Source organism: Falco naumanni, chromosome 4 (assembly GCF_017639655.2).
Source record: "Falco naumanni isolate bFalNau1 chromosome 4, bFalNau1.pat, whole genome shotgun sequence".
Taxonomy (NCBI): Eukaryota; Metazoa; Chordata; class Aves; order Falconiformes; family Falconidae; genus Falco; species Falco naumanni.
Window position 1 is genome coordinate 78720581 of NC_054057.1, and position 19849 is coordinate 78740429.

Here is a 19849-nt window from a genome sequence, read left to right on the forward strand (position 1 = left end):
AAGTGCAGTTTCCTCCGGGACAGAAGGTAGCAAACAAGCAGATCAAAGATGGCCACAACACACCGCACCCTGTTACAGGATCATGTATGTGCTGGCTGGGAACACCTGTGGGAAAATCCCTCATCTTACGCAATGACAACTTAATCATCCCTTATAGAGCTGTGCACAGGGCATATTTCTATAGCTCCATGGAATACTAATACTAAGAAAGATCTCTGCTTAGTGAAAAGCACCAATACTACCTCTTTAGATTTTGGTCTGCAGTAGAGTAACAATGAGACTTTTTACAAAATACTCAGCTGAAAATATGCAGAACAAAAGGCGCAAGAAACCCTTTCCAGAACAGCATTTCCAGCTCAGGAAATACTCATGCTCATAGAAAGCAGAATACTTGGCAAGACCAAAATTGCTTGGGGGAGAACTGGGTGTCTTTGCCTCCCCTAGGGTCATATGCCAGAGCTGCTCCTTCAGGCTCCTTTTAGGAGCAACAAAGGAGGGAAAGATTTGCCTGTGGCAGAGCCAGGATGATGGACATTCATCTGGTGGGGACCTTCACCAGCCTCTGGGAAGTGCAGCTCTACCAACTTACTGCTGCTGCGCAGCCCACCTGGCCTCTCCACCCCATAAGCACGTAGCCAGGTGCCGCCCCACATTGAGTTTTGGTAACTGGGGCCAAACACGTGGCCCAAATCTGTATCTCCTCAGAATGATGCAAATACCAGTCCTAGTGCAAGGTGCGGCAGCTGAATGGCCTAAAATCTCAACTACCACATCACAGCTTGGAAGTCAAGAGACTTGAGAAAGAGTCAAATGCTCCAAGCCAGCAATACAATTTACAGCTTAATGATGGACCTAAACTACAAAATCCAAATTCAAAGATGTCAAGATGCAAAACTTAAGCAAAAGGTCCAGATGCACTGCAATGTATTGAATGGCACCACCCAAGAGACAGCAAGAAGACATAAGGGGGGATGCACCTATTAAATGCACACCGAGGGGACTTGCGCTGGAAGGGCTGTGGCTGAGACGGAAGGTGAAATGAACGACTGCTGAGTGGCAGCACAGGGAAGAAACAGCCGAATGGACAGAGCTGCCTCTCAGGGCTGGGCTGTGGCACTGCCAAGTGGCTTACAGCAGAGGGAAATACTGTACCTGCAGTACCTGTGCTTGCTTTGTTTGGCAGACATATTGGGAAACCGTAGAAACTGCTTAAGGCTGTGTCTGTAAACCACTGCCTTTGTGAAAGCACAAGAGAAGAACTAAAAAAGTGAAATTTCTAATAAAAGTAAGTTTTATCAGAGCTTTTGGCAAATCTTGGAATTAAGATGTGAAGACTAAAAGATCAAGAGAGGAAACAAAATCCACCCTTAGACATTCACCAATCAGAGTTAAGGATAGATATACGCTTAGGATTTTCTGGAACATACCACTTGTATTTTATTTACAAAAACAGAGTTAAGGTCTCCTTGATTTTATTCTCACTCAAGGAGAATCAGCTATCAGCAGACTCTTCACACCTACAAAGCTCAAACAGCCCCTGAAGCTTTGCCACAGCACCTCCCACCTTGCTACATTTGGCAGATGCACCACATCAGTCCTCCATGTCTCTGATGGGACCGTATGGGCAACTGTAAATACAATTACTACCATTTTCCACTAGAGAATGAGCTGGCACCTTGAAATACTTAATCACATCTTAAAATTATATAGTGGTGTGGTGAGAAATGGTCCCTTTGCACTCACTCAGAGGGCTCCTCCTGTTTTCCTTGTCAAATCTATGGACTCAGCAAAGCATCCTGTAGCTCTTCAGCCACAGACAAGCAGTGTTCAGATTTAACAAGAGTAGAATATCTGCTGGAAACTTTGGTACTGACGCTGACAAGTGTTCCTGCACTCATAGGTGACTTGAACTTGGAGAATACAGACAATATTTCCCAATATAACCTTTGTAGTCTTCTATTTCTATTCCTAAAAAGAATTTAATTTCAGTTGTTGAGATTTTACTACCTCTCCCAAAACACCAATTAATTTCCCTGCTTATTCTAGCAGAAATCCTAGAGAGATTCTTCTACCAACTTCCTTTGTGGCTTCTTGGGGCTTTTTTCCCCCTTTTAAGTAAAAAGCTTTTATTTAATACTTTAATACTTACACCATAAGAAACTTGCATTTACTCAGCTAAAAGCTCTGGCCAGGGATACAATGCAGCCTGCAGAGACCCTGTGTGATGGTTGGGGGTCCCAGCTCACTGTACTTCCTTCTCTGAGGGTCCTTCAACCTTCCTGACCTTAGGACAACTACAGAGATGCAGGTCAGCAGGTCTGAACCCAGGGAAGAAGTAACAAGCCCCAAAGTCTTTTCCTATCTTTTTTTCCTATCTCTTTTCCCAGCCTGATTTTCAAGTGAGGCATTTCTAACAGTCTTTGTTAGCATACAAGTAATTCAGGGAGGACCAGAAGAAACCAGTTTCTCCTGCTATGAATATAAAACCACCAAGTTCATTAAATCTTCCATTCTGATTAGAAGTACAAATATTTGGTATGAAAGGAGTGTTTTATCTCCTACCCTCGAGGCAGACAGGCTGTAAATAACACTGGCGGCTGACCAAGAGAAAACTAGCAGCTTTCAGACAGCTGATTTTAAAAGTGCAAATCTGGGATCATGTAGTTCAGAAACCTGCTTTTGAGGGACAACAACAAAAAAGCTTCCTTCCTGTGTCAATATACACAGCTGCCACAGAAGATGATGTTGCTTCACCACAGAGCTCTGATACAATAGGACGATGAAGAACAACCAGTGTGACAGTGCTCAGAAATCTAAGGAAATGGATCTTCAGAGAGGCGCAAGTTCACCTGAACATCTCAAAAGCAGAGTTTGAGAAATAAAGAACCCTAGAAATCACATCACCAATTCCTCTCCTTGCACATCCACCAAAGACTGATGTCACTTTACTTCCACTCTATAAAACTCAGTTAAAATTTGTACTTCAATTGTGAAAACAAAAATGTACAATCCTGTATTTACTGAAAAGAAAATTAGATAGGCCTGGTTAAGTGTTAGACATGGGCGTTGCTGTGGGATTGATTACGAGCCTCTGTGAACCTGGAGCTTAATTTACATAGTAGACATGGTGAAAGGAAGGGTTACGGTAGAAACTTACAGAATACTCTGCACATCTTGTTACTTGGAGATATTTTTTTCTGAACAGTCACTAAGTGCTGGAAATGCAGAGTCAGGCAGTGAGTGCAGACAACGCAGGTGAGGACTAAGTGAGAAGCCTGCTTAGCACCATCGCTTCTTTTGGTTAAGACTCCAGTAAAAGGAACAACACACAAAACCCCACAATTTTTAAAGGTCATACAGACAAAACTATGGTTTTCTTCAATCACACAGCTAATCAACTGGAGGAACAGGAAGATCAGCATTCCTCCCAGTTAAGAAGCACATCACCTGTGCTCCTAGTTTCCACAGCGAAGGATGCATCTGGCTTCAGTCCAGCAGTTAGCACAGTCTTTAGACATATCACCTGGTTTGGCCCCTCTTTTCTCCTACAAAAACCATCATGTGCATAGTAATGCAGAATATAAATCATGGCTACTCATCCTTGTCTTCTGATTCATGTAGTGTGTTGAACAAAAGATCCTCTAATCTGGCACAGAAGTACTTTATTTATTAAGCAGCACTCATGGCCCCATGCAGGGTCCCTGTCCCAGGGGCACATTTTCTGTCACCTCTGCTACTTGAGATCAAGGCCTGGAGCTGAACAGCGCACACGTGCATGCACAGTCACTCAGCAGCCACAAGTAGGGAACACCTTGAAGTACAGCTTACCATGCAGTAAAATGACTGTAAAACAGCATTTAGAGTATATATAGTGTATAAATACAGAAGATGAGAAAGGTCCATCTAGAGCCATCACTGAACTGCTCTGATAGCTTACACTCTATTTGCCCACCTGAAAAAAAGCCAGACTAAACCCCGTGTGCACCACAGGCTGCCGGGACGCCCTGAGAATGGAAGATTTGTAATCACATCCTTGCAGGGATCACACCTGAAATCACAGAAAAGACACATAACCTGACTTTTCCCTTTGAAGTTTTGCCATAAACAGGAATAAAACTGCAGCCCTGTACTGAGCAACCTACGTTCCTCCTCTCAATAGCGCCCACGGCACCCATGCCAGCGAATGAACAGCCAGCAGCCAGACTTGTACTGATACCAGTTTACCTTCACACATCAGCCTCCCTGCTTGCTCATTCTGACTAACCTCAGTCATAACTTCATGAACTCACTTTGTAGCAATGAAAACTAAATGCCATCAAGTACATTTAAATGGCCTCCCATAAAAGACAGATTAAATGATATTTTGTTTAATAAAATACATGAAGACCATTGCTAGCTCATTTCTCAGACAAGAATGAGGAAATCTCCCTTTAAGAGTTTTATATTTTGCTGATTTAGACCATAACAGGAACATCTTTAAATGTAGCAATGGACAGGTAAAATCAAAACTATGATCTGTATCTACTCCAAATAATATTTTTCACATTATTTCCTCCTGAATTTGCTTAACTCCATCATATTTTATGGCTTCCCATTATTTAAAGCCATCACATTGAGTTATAGCAGTTGGGGGAATAGAAAAATGTTCACTTGCACATAGCTCTGCAGAGATTGCGACAAAAGGCAGAAGAATATGCTCAGGACACTTGATGAATAAAAATAGTTAGAAATTTACCACTGTTTCATCTCAATAATGCTATTAATAACTAAGCCTCTAATAGAGCAGAAAGAAGACTCAAATTAGAGAACTGGAATGTGATAATTCCAGGCAAAAAATAGTATTTTGACTAAAAATGGCCTTACTAAGTGGTATCAAGTCATCTCTTTTTACTCTTTCAGAAATTATTAAATACTGTTGTAAGTTGCAAAAGTATTGCTCTTATCTTGACAGAAAGCAGATTATGAGTCAGTTACACTCAGTTAGTCCATAGTTAAGACTGTAGTTATTAAAGAACCCAGATTCGTCTCTGTCTATGCCCAATTAGTTTGTACTTATTCTTGAACATCACTGTCATTTCCTGACAACAAAACTAACACAAACTTCCTACAACATTATGATAACCTGTTTAAGAAAACCAATAACATTGTGTATTTCAGATCAGGCTATAAGGGCTATAAAGGCTCGAAGAAACAATATATTGCCAGTAGGACACAAGTACAGGGTGAGGGGGGCACCAAGTCAATCTGGCATTTACTAACACACGTGTCCAAAGCCAATTTTAATTTGGCATTCCCTAGCTTCTTAGGCTGTGGATTATAAACAATTTCTGAAAATTTTGCAGAGTGTTTTTCATTTGCTTCAGTGGAAATTTTGACTGGAAAATGGCAGAAAAATGCCACCAGAATGACTTGACTTTGTTTTAGAAGACTGCATCCAAGGTGTTTGCTGGGGAATGTGTTTGGGAAGAACCAGCCCAGCAGGGAGGCCCATATTACACAAAAAAAGCCCAAAAAACAGACACAAATGTCTCTAAAAGCAACAAGAGAGAACTACTAGTGGAAAAGTTACAGCTGCTTGTTGCGTTTTTTCCATCTCACATTTTCTTTTTAAATCAATTTACTCCTCCTGAAAAACTCTGAGAGCAAACTTTGTTCAGTCTTTCATATGAAAATTATCCAGAGGACTAACATAATCCTGAGCTTATTTTTTTTAATCAAATATACATTTTAGAAAGTCATCAGGATCCTTTTTCAAAACAAGTATTTGCAGTGTCTGAGTATTAAGAACATTATGCATTCATATGCTGAACACATACAGGCAACACTTAATACAAAGTTTCTTTGCATAATACAAAGCAGTTCTGCTGTCTTTAATGAATATTTTAGCACTGATTGAGGTAAACAAAACCATCTTCTGAAGGACAATGGATTTCACCCTTTGTTAAAAAGGTCTCTTCAATGCAAAACTGCACCCAGACTACAGTGTGGGTTTTTTGGGTTTTTTTTTTTTATATAAAAAAAAAAAGGGGGCAAAGGTATTAAATGTTTTTCTCTGCCTCAAGTGCAGAAGCCCAGTTTGAGGTCTGGGAGCCTGGTGGTCTCCTGGGACAGTGTGCTCATTGCTGTTTCTAGAGCATCACAGAATAGAAACTCACCAAAACCTAAAAGCAACTACAATACAAATTAATCATGACATTATTTGCATAAACTACTAAACCTCCTGGCATCCCCCATGAATCACAGAAGGTCAAGGTTGGAAGGGACCTCTGGGGATCATCCAGCCCAGCCCCCGCCACAGCAGGGTCGCCTGGGGCAGGTCACACAGAGCCACATCCAGGCGGGTTCTGAACGTCTCCAGAGGAGGAGACAGCGCAGCCTCTGCGGGCAGACTGTGCCCGTGCTCCGGCACCCTCCAGGGAAAGGAGTTCTGCCTCGTGTTCAGGTGGAGCTTCCAGTGCCGCACCTTGTGCCCGTTGCCCCTTGTCCTGCTGCTGGGCACCACCGAAAAGAGCCCGGCCCCGTCCTCCTGGCACCTGCCCTTAAGGTGTTTGTAGACCTTGAGAAGCTCCCCTCAGCCTTCCCTGCTCCGGGCTGAACAGGCCCAGCTCTCTCAGCCTCCCCTCACAGGGGAGATGCTCCGGGCCCCCCATCACCTCCGCAGCCCCCGCTGGCCCCTCTCCAGCAGCTCCCTGTCTCTCCTGACCTGGGGGGCCCAGCACCGGACACCGTGCTCCAGACGCGGTCTCACCAGGGCAGAGCAGAGGGGGGGGATCCCCTCCCCCGTCCTGCTGGCCACGCTCCTCCTCGTGCACCCCGGGACACCACTGGCCTTCTGGGCCACACGGGCACGCTGCTGGCCCATGGGCAACCTGCTGCCCACCAGCACTGCCAGGCCCTTCTCCGCAGAGCTGCCCCCAGCAGCTCAGCCCCAGCCTGCACTGGGGCGTGGGGTTGTTCCTCCCCAGGTGCAGGACCCTACGCTTTTGCACGAAAAATGAATCATGAAGTTACTTACATAAGCCACTAAAACCCCTGGCATCTTCCTGCCATGGCACTTAAACTAACACGGAAGTTTCAGACACCACTCATTAACAGTTGCGTCCCTCTTTACCTGCTCCAGTAACCTGAGAATATAAAACCAGGTATTGGTCACCTGAATTCTTTATGAACTGCCAAATTCAAATTTTGGAGGGTGTTTTACAGAAGGCTGTGGAAAACAACTTGAAGAGCTTTAATGTTCAGGATAATAGTTTCAAGGTTACCTACTAGTGACTTGTCTGAATCAACTCTGTATCACTGCTTTGATTGGGAAAAAAATTTGGCCATGATGACATGTTATTCCTACTGACTACAAAGATAAGTTTATAGGACTCTGTTTGTCCTTTTTTTTCAGTCATGGAAGACTCACTGACCCTGACGTGTATCATTTGATACACCTATTCCTCTCCTTCCCACAAGCATTAAAGCACACGCTCTGGTTAAAGTGCATAATCCCCCTTCCTCTGCTCTTTGGGGAGGGGAAGAAAAGCAAGTGCATTAACCACTCAAAGCAAAGTGACAGAATTTGTTACTACATGGTTCTTCACAAAAGAATTTGTACACAGCATAAAACCAAATCTGCTATTAGTAATGAGTATACATGCAGCTGCCTTGTAAATCACAACACTGGGGAGGACACAATGAGTGCAGCACAAACACTGAATTTCTAGAAAGAAACTCTAAATCCACCTCCAGGAGGAATTAAATTAAATAAAGGGAATTGTTGCAAGACATTGAAAATGGGTTAGTGCTGGGGTTGTTCTTGTGCCTTGTTATAATTATTTAATACCAGTACCATGTTCAATATTGTTACACTGGTATAAAATGCTCAGAGCCACTGGAGCTTGCAAAGGGCCTGGCGTGCTGGGAAAGCAAGACCCCAGCACAGCCTCCCTCCACAGTGCAGCAGCGAGCATCACCTCTCCGCAGAACACGCAGCCCCTACTGCTCCAGGACTTGTGTGTTATTGCTGTCAGAGGAGCTTTCATCTTGGTTTTGCTTACTGCTCAACAGCCAGCTTTGCTCAGTTAGTGTTTGCAGCTCTCCAGACTCACTGCGCAGTGGCGTTACATACCCTGCTTATCTCCCCAGGCACCCTGAGCCCTCTGTCCCTTCAGTGCCAGCCCCACCAACAGCTGCACAGCTGTAAAGCCACTAATCAAAGCACCCAGGAAGTCAAGGCACCTTCTCTTCCCCATCTCCACCACTTTTCTGAATACTTTCAGTTCTTAAAAACTCAGCTTTTTCCATCGCTTTGTTCTATTGCCTTGTTTGGTAGTACCAAAATATGGTGGTTAGAAACTGCTGAGCCTTTCACTTCTCAAAACCACGAGCCTCACACTGAGCAGTCCACGTAGAGGTGGCTGCTCTGATGAACAAGGCTAAACCCTGCTACATTCATGGCTGTCCACACCTTTCAGCTTCTCCACAGCTCAAGATCAGACAGGATTAGGCCTTTGGAAAGGTGTCCAGCTAAATTTGAGGGACACATTAAAATCATGACATCAGGACGATCTCTTTAAGACAAGCCCCCGCCGCCCCAATCATTAAGTGCTCAGGGTAGACCTCACGAGTCTTCCTACACCAGGGAGAGGTTGACAATGGAAAAAGATATTTTCATTCAGAATTAAAATAAAACATGTTCTGGATGCTGGAGTTTAATATCAGACCTTGTGAACCATTCATTTCAGAGTTTTGAAATTCAGCATTTGTATTTTGCAATATGTCAGTTCTAAATTCATCACTGAATATTCATATTATTTTCCCATCTCCTGATAAGCTAATTGCACAGATACAGGACATGACACAGACTAGTGTTAGCAAGTCATAGCATGAAGTCGTATTAGATGAGATACAGCTGTTCAGAGTCTAGCTGTCTGATCACAGTGCAGATAGACACTTTCACTGTAATCTTTCACAAAAGATGCTTTAGCTCAGGAGACTCTGCCCATCAATTATTTTTAAAACTGAGAAAGGAATTACTTAATTGGTGTGATGGCATACATATCAAGAAGAAAGAATTAAAAACCTAAGTGAAACATACAATATTTGGTTTTTTTAGGTGACAAAAGAAGAGGTTACACACTATCATGATGCATGTGTTTCTGAGCTGCAAATACCTAAGTCCATTCTTGGACGTGGTACCCACCAGTGGGCTGGGAATCAGCCAATGTACTTATATTTTCTGCAGGTGATGCAGAATTAGCTTTCCACTCCAAATTATAAACAAGATGTATTTTATTATCATGTTAAAGTTACACAGTTTGGCCACTGTTTATGTTGAGTTTAATACCAGAAAAAACTTGTTCCTAAAGACCATGACAGCAGCAGCAATTTAACCTGGAAGGGATTCAGACCATATTCTGGCCTTTGGGTACCACTTTCTGCAGAAAGAGTAAGAAACCAGGACTCCTCATCACACCAGGACCCAGACCTTCTCTCTGCAGCAATGTAATCTGTAGATGGACAAAGTAGATTCAGCACCTTTCAGAAGGTGGAATCAAACCTCTGAAGGGCTTCTGCTATGTCACATCAGCCAACAGAGGAGCAAGGAGCCTGGAGAAGGAAAAAGCTGAAGGTTCAGGGAGTGAGGCAGAATTTACGCTGATCTTTCTGAAACACATACCTTTTTCATATACGGTGAAAAGAGGTTTTTGTATGAGTGTTTCTCCTAGTCAAATTATTCTAGTCACCAAGTCAGTTTTCTATTCTATGGTTCATTTATAGTGAAATTAATGAACCATTTGCACAGCACTTCCCTGCTTTCATAAGCTTGTACAGTACATTGTCATTAGTGAACTGTCCACTCAGCTTTTCTAAAGCTCTATCTGAACACCCTTGTAAGCAAAAAAGTGTAGCTGGACATCCTGCAGCATCTTCATGCATTCTAATAAGCAGTATATTATCAGGTTTTATTGGCTTTGTGCGTATGTCATCAGAAATGACACTTTGTGCCATATGGAAATTCACCTTGTGGTTGAAACATTGGCAGCATGTTTAATTCGGATGAGCCATCACTACTGTAACTGATAAGAAAAAGATGTTTTATATATATAAGCTTGTTCTAATGAACTTGTTTGTCAAGGATTAACTGTTTTATTGGCTCTTACATGTATCACTAACGCTTTAAATCATGTTTTTGGGCTGTTGTAGACTGCTACCTAAGAGTAAAACTTAGTTTTAAAGAATTTTAATATTATAATAACGGGAAAGATCATCATATTATCACATGAGAAAAATCGGCATAATGCAGGTGGTGATTCTGCTGTGGTCTGCTTTCAGCAGCAAACATTCAGTATCTGTTCATCCTGCACCAAAGTTTAGTATTTTCAGTGAACTCGGCTGTCTAATAGATACTTCTAGTGTTTACAGTAAACACTTAACACAAGAGAATTGCCAAAAAAAATGGAGGTCTTTAGACAAATTTCTGAAAGGCAAGACCTGCTCCATAAATTTTTCTTTTAGTCATACAAACCTGTGGCTTAAGGGTAAGAAATGGAAGTAAACTGTGCCCATACACGGCCAGGCATTCAGTCCTACCCTGATTTGACTTCAGACATCTCCCGCTTTCAGCTCACTAAGGTGGGACTTACTCGTTCCCTTCCATGCATGCATATCAGATTCAGGGTTTTCTGAAGACCTCCCAGTGCAGGAGTTTCACAGCTGCCTAGGTAGGTCAGTGGATTACTTCCGATTAAGGCTAACACTAAGATGCAATCTCAGAGATCTCTTCTGGTATCTCCACCCTATTCAGAAGATACTTTTTGACTTATTGAGACATACAGAAGTCCAAGTAATACCTGCACTCACTTATTCCAGTTGAAGCTTATCAAAATTGATGTCAGGTAAGCTTTCACATATTGTTAGTGTTCTCCATAAGAATAATAAAACACGATCAAGACTTCCACACAAACTACGACAAAAGATTGCTCGCTTAGCACACCCAGTCTCTTGTACCTTTTGGGTAGACACCAAGCAGGCATGTTGCTTTGAACAAAGGAAACCCATCAGCAGGACAGGGGTCTAATCTGATCCAGCCAGCACATGTTCTTTAGTATGTCCACAGTCACTTCACAGCAGTGAGATATTGCTACAAGATTTCTTCAGGGTGAGGTACATTCCTTCTCTTTGCATCCCCTCTACTCCTTAGATGTCAGTCATAGCTATTTCCCCAAAAAAAAGGAAACATTCAGCTTACACAGTAGTAAGAGAACAGTTTTCAATCTCAGTTAACCTTAACAGCAATAACACTAATTTGCAGTCTGTTCATACTGAATGCTAAAGCCTCTCTGTTTCCTGCTCTGAATTTCATTCCGTGTCAATTAGTGCTATGAAGTCAGTCTAATAATGATGTATGGTTAACACGGGGTTTGCGTCTGAAAGCTAAGAGGAATGCACGGAGGACAGATAATTGCAATGGCGCCATCCGTGAACCATTCAATGCTTTGTTCAAGTTAAAGGGTCTAGAAACATGCTATAAAAATATATTTCAGTGTAAATGCTGGTGATGTTTAGGGGAAGTTCCCAGCAGTTTTGTTGAAAAGAAATAAAAAGATCCAGCAGCTCCAAATTGATGCACAAAGGTAAAAGGACATAGCACTGTCCAAGCCATTTCCATATCTACTTTACTGGAGAATGGTGTGCAATAAAAAAATCTCAACCAATAATCTCCAAGACTGCTACTATGCTAATTCACATTAATATGCTGAAAATAGCACACAGACAAGCACAAAGCAATGCCTGCCAAGTCCTCTAGCTTTTTCTGTATTACAACCATAAGCTCCTGCCAGACAGTGACAAGAAACTAATGAGCAAGCCTGTCAAACCTGAGATGAACGGATCTTTGGCCACATGAGGTGCTACAACGGCATCAGGAGGCAGGGCAGCAAGTTACCTCTCCCCGCACACAGGATGCCTGGAAACTTTGGACCAGATTCAGCACAGCTCACTTCAGCCACTAGCACAGCAAAGCCCAGCTGGAGGAGTAACTGTTGCTTCACATCAGCATGAACAAGACGACAAATGGCTCATTCTGGGTGGGTGATGTGCTCTCAGGCCACTACCAACCCACAGTGGTGAGAAGGCTCTTGGGAACCACTTTTGTCCTGTCCTGGCATCACTACTGCCAGTCAAACCTGCAGCCAGTCCCAGTCTGATGAGCAGAGCCTTGGCTGGTCCTGGTGAGCCTTGCTGCCCCTGGGATGGCACCCACTGTTAGGTGACAGGAGGAGCAGATCGAGAGAATGATTTTTCACTCCTACGTAAGAGATGCATAGGACAAGCAAAAGTCCATCCCTTACTTTTCCAGCCCTTTACTTTTCAGAGCAGAACTGAATCTGTTCCCAGATGTCCCTCCACAATAATAGGTGCCCCAGTCTACCCAGAAGGTGGATGATGATGTGCAGGGCTTGCCTACACCGAGCTGTGTGTTTCCCATGGCACTGCCTGGCCTGGCTAAGCTCACACCAGCCCAGAGAGGTCAGCATAGCACTTGGTGTTGTCACTGCTGCAGCCACTTACTGATTTTGACAGTACTCACTAACTGACATATTCATACATTTGCTGGCACATCAATCTTGATCATTTTTGGCAATGGCACACTTACTGCATCTTCCAGAAAAGAAAAAAAAAAAAAAAAAGATACAGAAATCAAATTGTTTCTGCCTCCCATTTCTCCTTACATTTTGGGTTGGAGGAAAAAAAAAGAGGTAGAAGTCAGCAAGGATCTGATGAGCCTCAAAACTGCAGCTTTAGGCTGGCAGTACCACCTTAGGGAAATTGTAAATGCCTGTCTGTAGATGAACATGTCTGTAGATGTAAAAGATTAAGGAAATAGGGAGAAATTAGAAGTGAATGCAGCCGAATAGCTATAATGCTGCATCAGTGAGATATATTAAAAACCCAAATGAATCCTAATGTCAGCCAACGCACTGCCATAACAAATGAACATGGTGGCAAAGGGTAGCCTTTGTTGCCAAGCTGACAAAAATAAATTAGTCACCTGTCAGTACTTGCTTAGAATTTACAAACACATCAGTTTTTGAGGGAAGAGCAGAAAATAGCCAGCATATTTTTCCATTAGAGCATTGTGCAGAGGGAACTAAGCACTTTGTTTTCATTTGTGCAGTTACTTAACCCCTCTGCTGCACAGCAAATGCCTCCTCCTGGGCGTAAGACACAGTCTCACCTGAAGGGCATGGAGCTGCCTGAGCTGATGAAGGCACCAGAGAAGGCTGGGGGTGGGGGCATACAATTGCTGGAAGTGACCCTGTGTGCTGAACCACAGAGCCCCCAGCACCTCACCATCTCACAGAAACTAGTCACAAAACTCACATGCTCCAAGCCTGCTCACATCCAAGTAAAACCAAGAAGGAGCTATTGGTCTTTGCAGGCAAATTTTAGCATTTGCTGCAGGTTAAAGACAGAAGAGTTTAGCTTGGGCCACAGGTCTCCTCTGTTAAATCAATACATAAGCATCACCTCTGCTCCCCAGGTTTTGGATGTGAGGTGTCCCTTTGAGTCACAGGAAACCAGCTCCATTCATAGCGCAACTGGGAACTAGAACCAAGTGAATATTGCAAAAAAGTATATAACACAAAATAGCCAGATATAAAATGTAGGCATTTTCTGTAATTAATTTCTTTCTACTACTTTTGTTCAACATCCACATGCAACAAAGCAAATCTTTAGTAAAGCTGAAAGAGTGACTAAAATATGCAGAATGCCCAAGAAAGTTTGGGATTTATACCAAGTATAACCAACTTCAACATCAATCCTGATTCAATCAAGAAACCAAAGCATCTTATGCAAACTACAGGTCCAGGAGGAGCAGCTAGAACTGCAAATGCCAACTCACAAGGAACCATGGATGAGCAACCCCTGCCCAAAAATTATTCACAGGAATTATTTGGGAAACCGTTACAAGAAAAAAGCTTGAGAGAACAATGATCTGCCACAGACTATTCATAAACCAAAAAAGGAGGCAATGTTCAGCCAGTCAAGTGATTTGCCACAAATTATTTGCCCAGGGCCAATCTTGCTGCTAAAGCGATCAGTGAAGATGCAGTACCCAGAGCAATGCAGGAACGTAGTTAAGGCTAACAAGCTGCTATACACAGCACTTTAATTAGGCCAAATGAGGAAACTATAATAAACCAGCAGGTCAAAAGAAAAAAAAAAAAAAAAAAAAGCCTGTAACCAAACAGAATCAAATTATTTCTTTTCATTGTGACAAGATAAAACCTCTAAAATGAAATTTCTGAATTGCAATGATACCCAAACTCACACCAAATGGCAGCACAGGAGACGGCAAACAGCCCATTCAGCCACCAGCACACCAGCCAGGCTGTCACTCGCTCTGGTCCCTATCAAACATGAGAATTCATCCATGTTTTATTTTAGCAGCAACAAATGGCTGGCTGAGCTGAGCTGTTACAAACTGAAAACTGGGAGACAAGGACAGGTGTGTAATTTCTTGAAATAGTCTTTTAGGGCTTGTGGCACAGAGAGTCCTTTCAGACAAGTCATAAGGCTGAGAAATATCCATCATGCTTGGCTATAGAAACAGGGATTTTATGAAAGTGTGATCACGAGGTGATAATAAGAATGTGATTGGAAGTTGATGTGTTATTGCTTAATTTAGATAGAGGAAGGCTCTTTTTTTGTCCATACCATCTGCCAGCCTAGAAACCCAAGGAATAAAGGCACAAGCTGCAGATGGCTTTTATAATGGCTGTACTCAAGCGGCAGAGGAGCAAGAAGGATAGAGACCATATAAATCAAGCAGCAATATCACCATGGCTGAGCAATAACCAAGCTGATAGCAGCATTCAGCAAAAACAGAGAAAGCAAGAGATACTTTCCCAATTTGCTGCATTAGGATTCGGCTGCAGCAGGACAGGACGCAGAGCTGGACCTTCACGAGGCTGTTGGGAGCACTGACACGTGAGCCTGGTAGTAGCAGGCAAACCAGCACGGCTGCACAGACTAACTGCAGCCTCCACGAAAATCAGATAAACTTTACTTTAAAATTGCATTCACATATGCAACAGTTCCCAAGCTAGCTCTTATCCTTTCTTTCCTCTGTTGGTTGTTTGTTGGAGGTTTTTTTTTCTGAGGGAAGAGAGAAAGAGAGTAAAAGCTAATTTACTTCAAGTCAGTAGAGAGAAAACAAGTTTGGATGCAAGACGTGAGGCTCAGCAGGACAAGCACAAACTTCTGGCAAAACAGTCCCCTGAAATGACCATCTGAGCTCTGCTGGGGAGCTTGAAAGGGCTGCTCTGCTTATCTTGTTCCAGCAGAGCCTAGGTGCACTGGACACAGAACAGCATGGTGTGGTACAGAGGCTACTTCAGTATTTTCCTCTGAAACAACCAGATCAAACAGCCTCATTTACACAAATATGTATAAATAATCAGCATGGCAATAGTGGAATTGGGTCTCTAAGTGGGACTGGTGGCACACAGGTTGACAGGAGAAACAGTAGAAGGCAGAGGAAGTAGGGGTTCGTTTTATTTGTTAAATGTATACACACATTCATTTATTTGCATATTTATCATTACAGAGAACACTAGCTTCTTTGCTGCTTCACTGCAAAGTGCCTCTGGCCCACCTGAGCAGAGGACAGCCCGTGGAGACCTTGCAAAGCACTCACAGCCTGTTCTGCAAGCTGTTTACAGGTAACAAGCTTTGTCCGGGATGCCTGCAGCCAGGGAGAGGGACACCAGCCATGCCTTCACAGGAAGGACACGCACAGAGCTGAGCCACCCAGCTTGGGGCAGGGAGAAAAAACCACGTTGCTCCTACTGCTGAGCTGGTGCAAGCCAGCTCCTGAGAAGCTGGGATAAGGACCCAAGAACACATCCGGCAAGTACCAGGTTTAAAGTCAACATCATTCTTTCAGTACTGGGTCATCCACAAAATCCAACTAGCCCCAAGAGCCAAGCCAGTGGCTCTGAATCCCAGAAACCTGTTTGCACCCCACATGAAGAAAACTAATGTCATTTCAGTTGGATACTTGGATAATTTATTTCTGTGCCAATGACACCTCTTGCATCCACCACTGGAAGATGCATCTGAACATCATGACTGCCCCAGGCTACAGCTCTCAAAGTCCTCAAAGCAGCACTGGAAGATGCAGTCAGTCACTCCCTGAACCCCAGCAAGTCCCAGCTGTTCCCCCTGCAGAAAAGTCAGGCCTGCCACGACCTCAGATGGCAGCTTAAGTACCTATTAAAGGAAGATACATTGCATGTCCCATACTGTGTATCTGGCATAATCCTTTCTGCGTGTGCAAAGCAAAGGTAAAACATTACTATGTCAAAACAGCAGGACTGTACAATTTTTTGGGATGTTGTCCAAATCCATCATTTACAAATATGTACAAAGAGTATGAGTAGATTCTTTGAGCAGAACTGGTTGTCAAGCAGACAGGACAGATTCCAGAGAAAAATCAGTGATAATTCTGTCAAAAAAAATACTTGAACAAAACCATTTTCCTGTTAAATACTTGGCAAAATCCCAGTGACTTTACCAGAACTTCACAAGGAAGGAGAAGGAAGAAGTGGGAGGGATAAAAAAAGGCATTATGGCAAAAATCCTTTCCCCTCCCCCTGTCTCTTATTAATAACACCTGGAATCCTTTTGAGTCTGGCATGGGAATACACCTTGTGACAGCAGATCAGAAATTAAAATACCATTTTGACCCCCACAAATATTCCGCCTTCTCACCCACCCCAAAGAGCTTTCTCCCAGGGAAACTTGTGTGAGTCAGCAGTTTCCTTGCCAGACTTCAAAGTTTCAGTCAGTTCATGTCTGATAGTCTTAAGGAACGAGGGTCCTACAAGACAGAGTGAGAGAGCAGGCATCTTGGGTACGGTGGCAGTTATAGCTGCATACATGCACTCTTGGGGCTGAACCAGTCCCAAGACACTCCAGAAACATTCAGCCAACATAAGACAGGATCCCCACAGGCATCATTGCTAGATACTTTCAATAATCTTCTGCAGTTACACAAAAAAAAATTTACTTCAGAATAGCTTCAGAGCACTTGCAAGCTATAGTTCTTCTCTTTTGCAGGCATTCAGGTGTTTCTGGACTATTCTGAAACGCGTTACTCTAGGAAATAACACACTATCCGAGAGCACAGATAAACAGGCTATTATTTAAGGCTACACAAGTCCAGCAGCATCCTTTCCCTCTCTGCCATGGGTATAGACAGACTTCCTGGAGCAGGGCTTTTCTTCCACCAAGTATTTGTACCAAGGTCAGCATGGTGGTGTGGACAGATAGTGCTGCAAACAGCAGCCACAAGATACAGATGCATTGTTGGTGAGACACATGAGGGAAAACCGAAGGTAGTGCTGGCCTGAGCCATGTAAGAAAATAGAAGGCTGCTGCCATGCCCAAGCTGCCTTAGGCAAGCCAGCTGCCTGCAGAGACGCTGCTCTCCTGCCTTCATGTGTCAATCAAGGAAGTTCAAACAACATATCAACTGAGTTGCCATCCCAATAACCTTAACTATTAATTCACAACCCCCTGAAGTTAGCTAGGATCAGGAGCGAGGTCTCTGTATGTGCTAGCATCCTTAAGTGAGGAAAACGGAGAACAGGGAAAAGCAAATCGATGATGTAATAGATGTCTCAAACTCTGAGTCTAGCAGTTATGACAGACCAAGTTGCAAGAAAACTCTGAGGTCACCTGTGGCATACATGCATGCAGATTCCAGAACACCACTCAGGAAGAGCAGTTTCCTTCATTTCAAGGGTGGGAGCAGAGGGGCAGCTAGTTTACCCTGACCTGCCCAACTAGCCTTCGCACTCTCCAAACACATGGGAGCTCCTGGTGAAAGCTGACAGGGACCTAACGCATGTGTGCCAGTGGCATGTGGTTAGACAAATACTCCCACACTGCTGCAGCTGGAAGCGGTAACATGGAGTTTATCCTGCATGTCTGGAAAGGAAATGAAAAAATGGCTAATTGCAGACATAAGATTGATGGCACCCTGTCTTTTAAACGCCAAACCACTGCAGGGGCTGCACACCCAGACACTGCCTGCATCTGCTGTAGTGCAATAGCACCTCTAAAAGAAGAACCACAAACATTTTTCTTTGGCCTTGTGCTACTCTACCACTCCTCAGCTGATTTACCCTTGGGATGATCCGTCACAGGAGCTTAAACAATTCCTGGCTCTAGGACAGCCCTTCCCCATGGCCGACCACATCCCCTCAGCACCAGCAGCAACAGGATTAGGAGCTGTGGGTTGCTTAAACCAGCTGCAGTTGACTGGGAGAAGATGAAAAGATACCCATTTTGGGCAGGAGCCCAAACTTCCATGGGGAAACTTACGGTTCTGCAAATTGCAATAGATTCAAGCCACTGTTTTAAAGTGGCCCTGACTTTTACAAAATACTCTAGACGGCATTTCCTCCCCGCTCCTCCACTCCAAATTTGGACAATAGCCACTCCTTTGATTCCACCAGTTGAATAGCTATTTCATGCAGGCACTGTCATTTCAGTAGCTGAGGTTAATGATTTGGCAAACCAGCTGGGGCTAATGTTTTTCCCTAGTGATGTTTCTTAGTGCCAGGGGCTTTCACTGGAGTAATTCAAATGATTATTAAACTATGTACTACTCTGGTAAAAAGGGCTTCAAACAGTGTTTTTTCTTCCTGAGTCTGTTCTTCAACATCACCACAGAGCTTCAGTTCAGAGACCACTTGCAGAGCTGTTAAATGCTCATCCCCATCAAAATTCAATCTTGGGTATAGAGGACATGGCAAAGCATCTCTAGGCCAAATCCTCCCTGGGACTGCCTTCTGGTCAGCCTCTCTTTTAGGAGTTTAATGCATAAAAACATATATGGAAATAGAACGTAGTGGTGCCTGGAGAGAGGAGAGAGCAGCACGCTTGAGCCACAGATCGAAGCAACACAATACAGCTCTAACCAGTGGAACCGAGGCTGTTGGGCACAGGTCCATCAAGGACAGCTCAAAAGGTGTGACACAGCACAGCTTCCTAAAATGCTTGTAAGGAACAATGGAAAATGGCTGAGCTGGCCAAATTAAGAAACAAGCACAACCCTTTTCTGGATTCACATAGGACTGCCAAGATCAGGTTAGAAAAAAGCACATTTAACTGAAAAGTTAGAGTAAATTCAGGTATTAAGGTAGAGTGCCTTTTAAAATGACGGAGAAAAGGGATACAGAAAGGAAATAAAAATAAATGCAATATAGAATTGAGAGGACAAGCAAATATACAAAGGGAAAGAAAACACTTATCTAATGAGAAAGCAAACATGGAGATAGAGCCCCCAGATGTCTCATTTGTACAAGCCTACGGTTCTACGCTCAACAGAACAGCAATCACCCATGTGCTATTGCTCAAATGCTTGAAAGTGGCTTCATACAAATACCTACATTGCATGAGGACAGACTTGTGCATCAGCAAAAGTATTCACCATTCATTAATGTTAATTCTCTATTTTATAACACGCATTCAAACCACAAAATAACAAAAAAGGCAGATATAGCAAATGCTTTATGCAATCAATTGCACAGCATGAATAGAAAATAATCAGAGAAAACTCTTGGCAGATTCATCCCGGGTTAAATAAGTTCAGGTAAATTATATAATTTAAAAAACCTTACAGACAAAGCCATTAGTGGATTGGCTTATAGAGAACTCTCAGTTTGTTGGATGATCTATTTGCAATGAACTCTGCCACCTGTAGTACTGAAGTACCTAACAGACTCTCAGCAGTGTGTTTATAGTGAAGCACCACAGCAAGAACCTTCTGTACCAGTTTGGATTG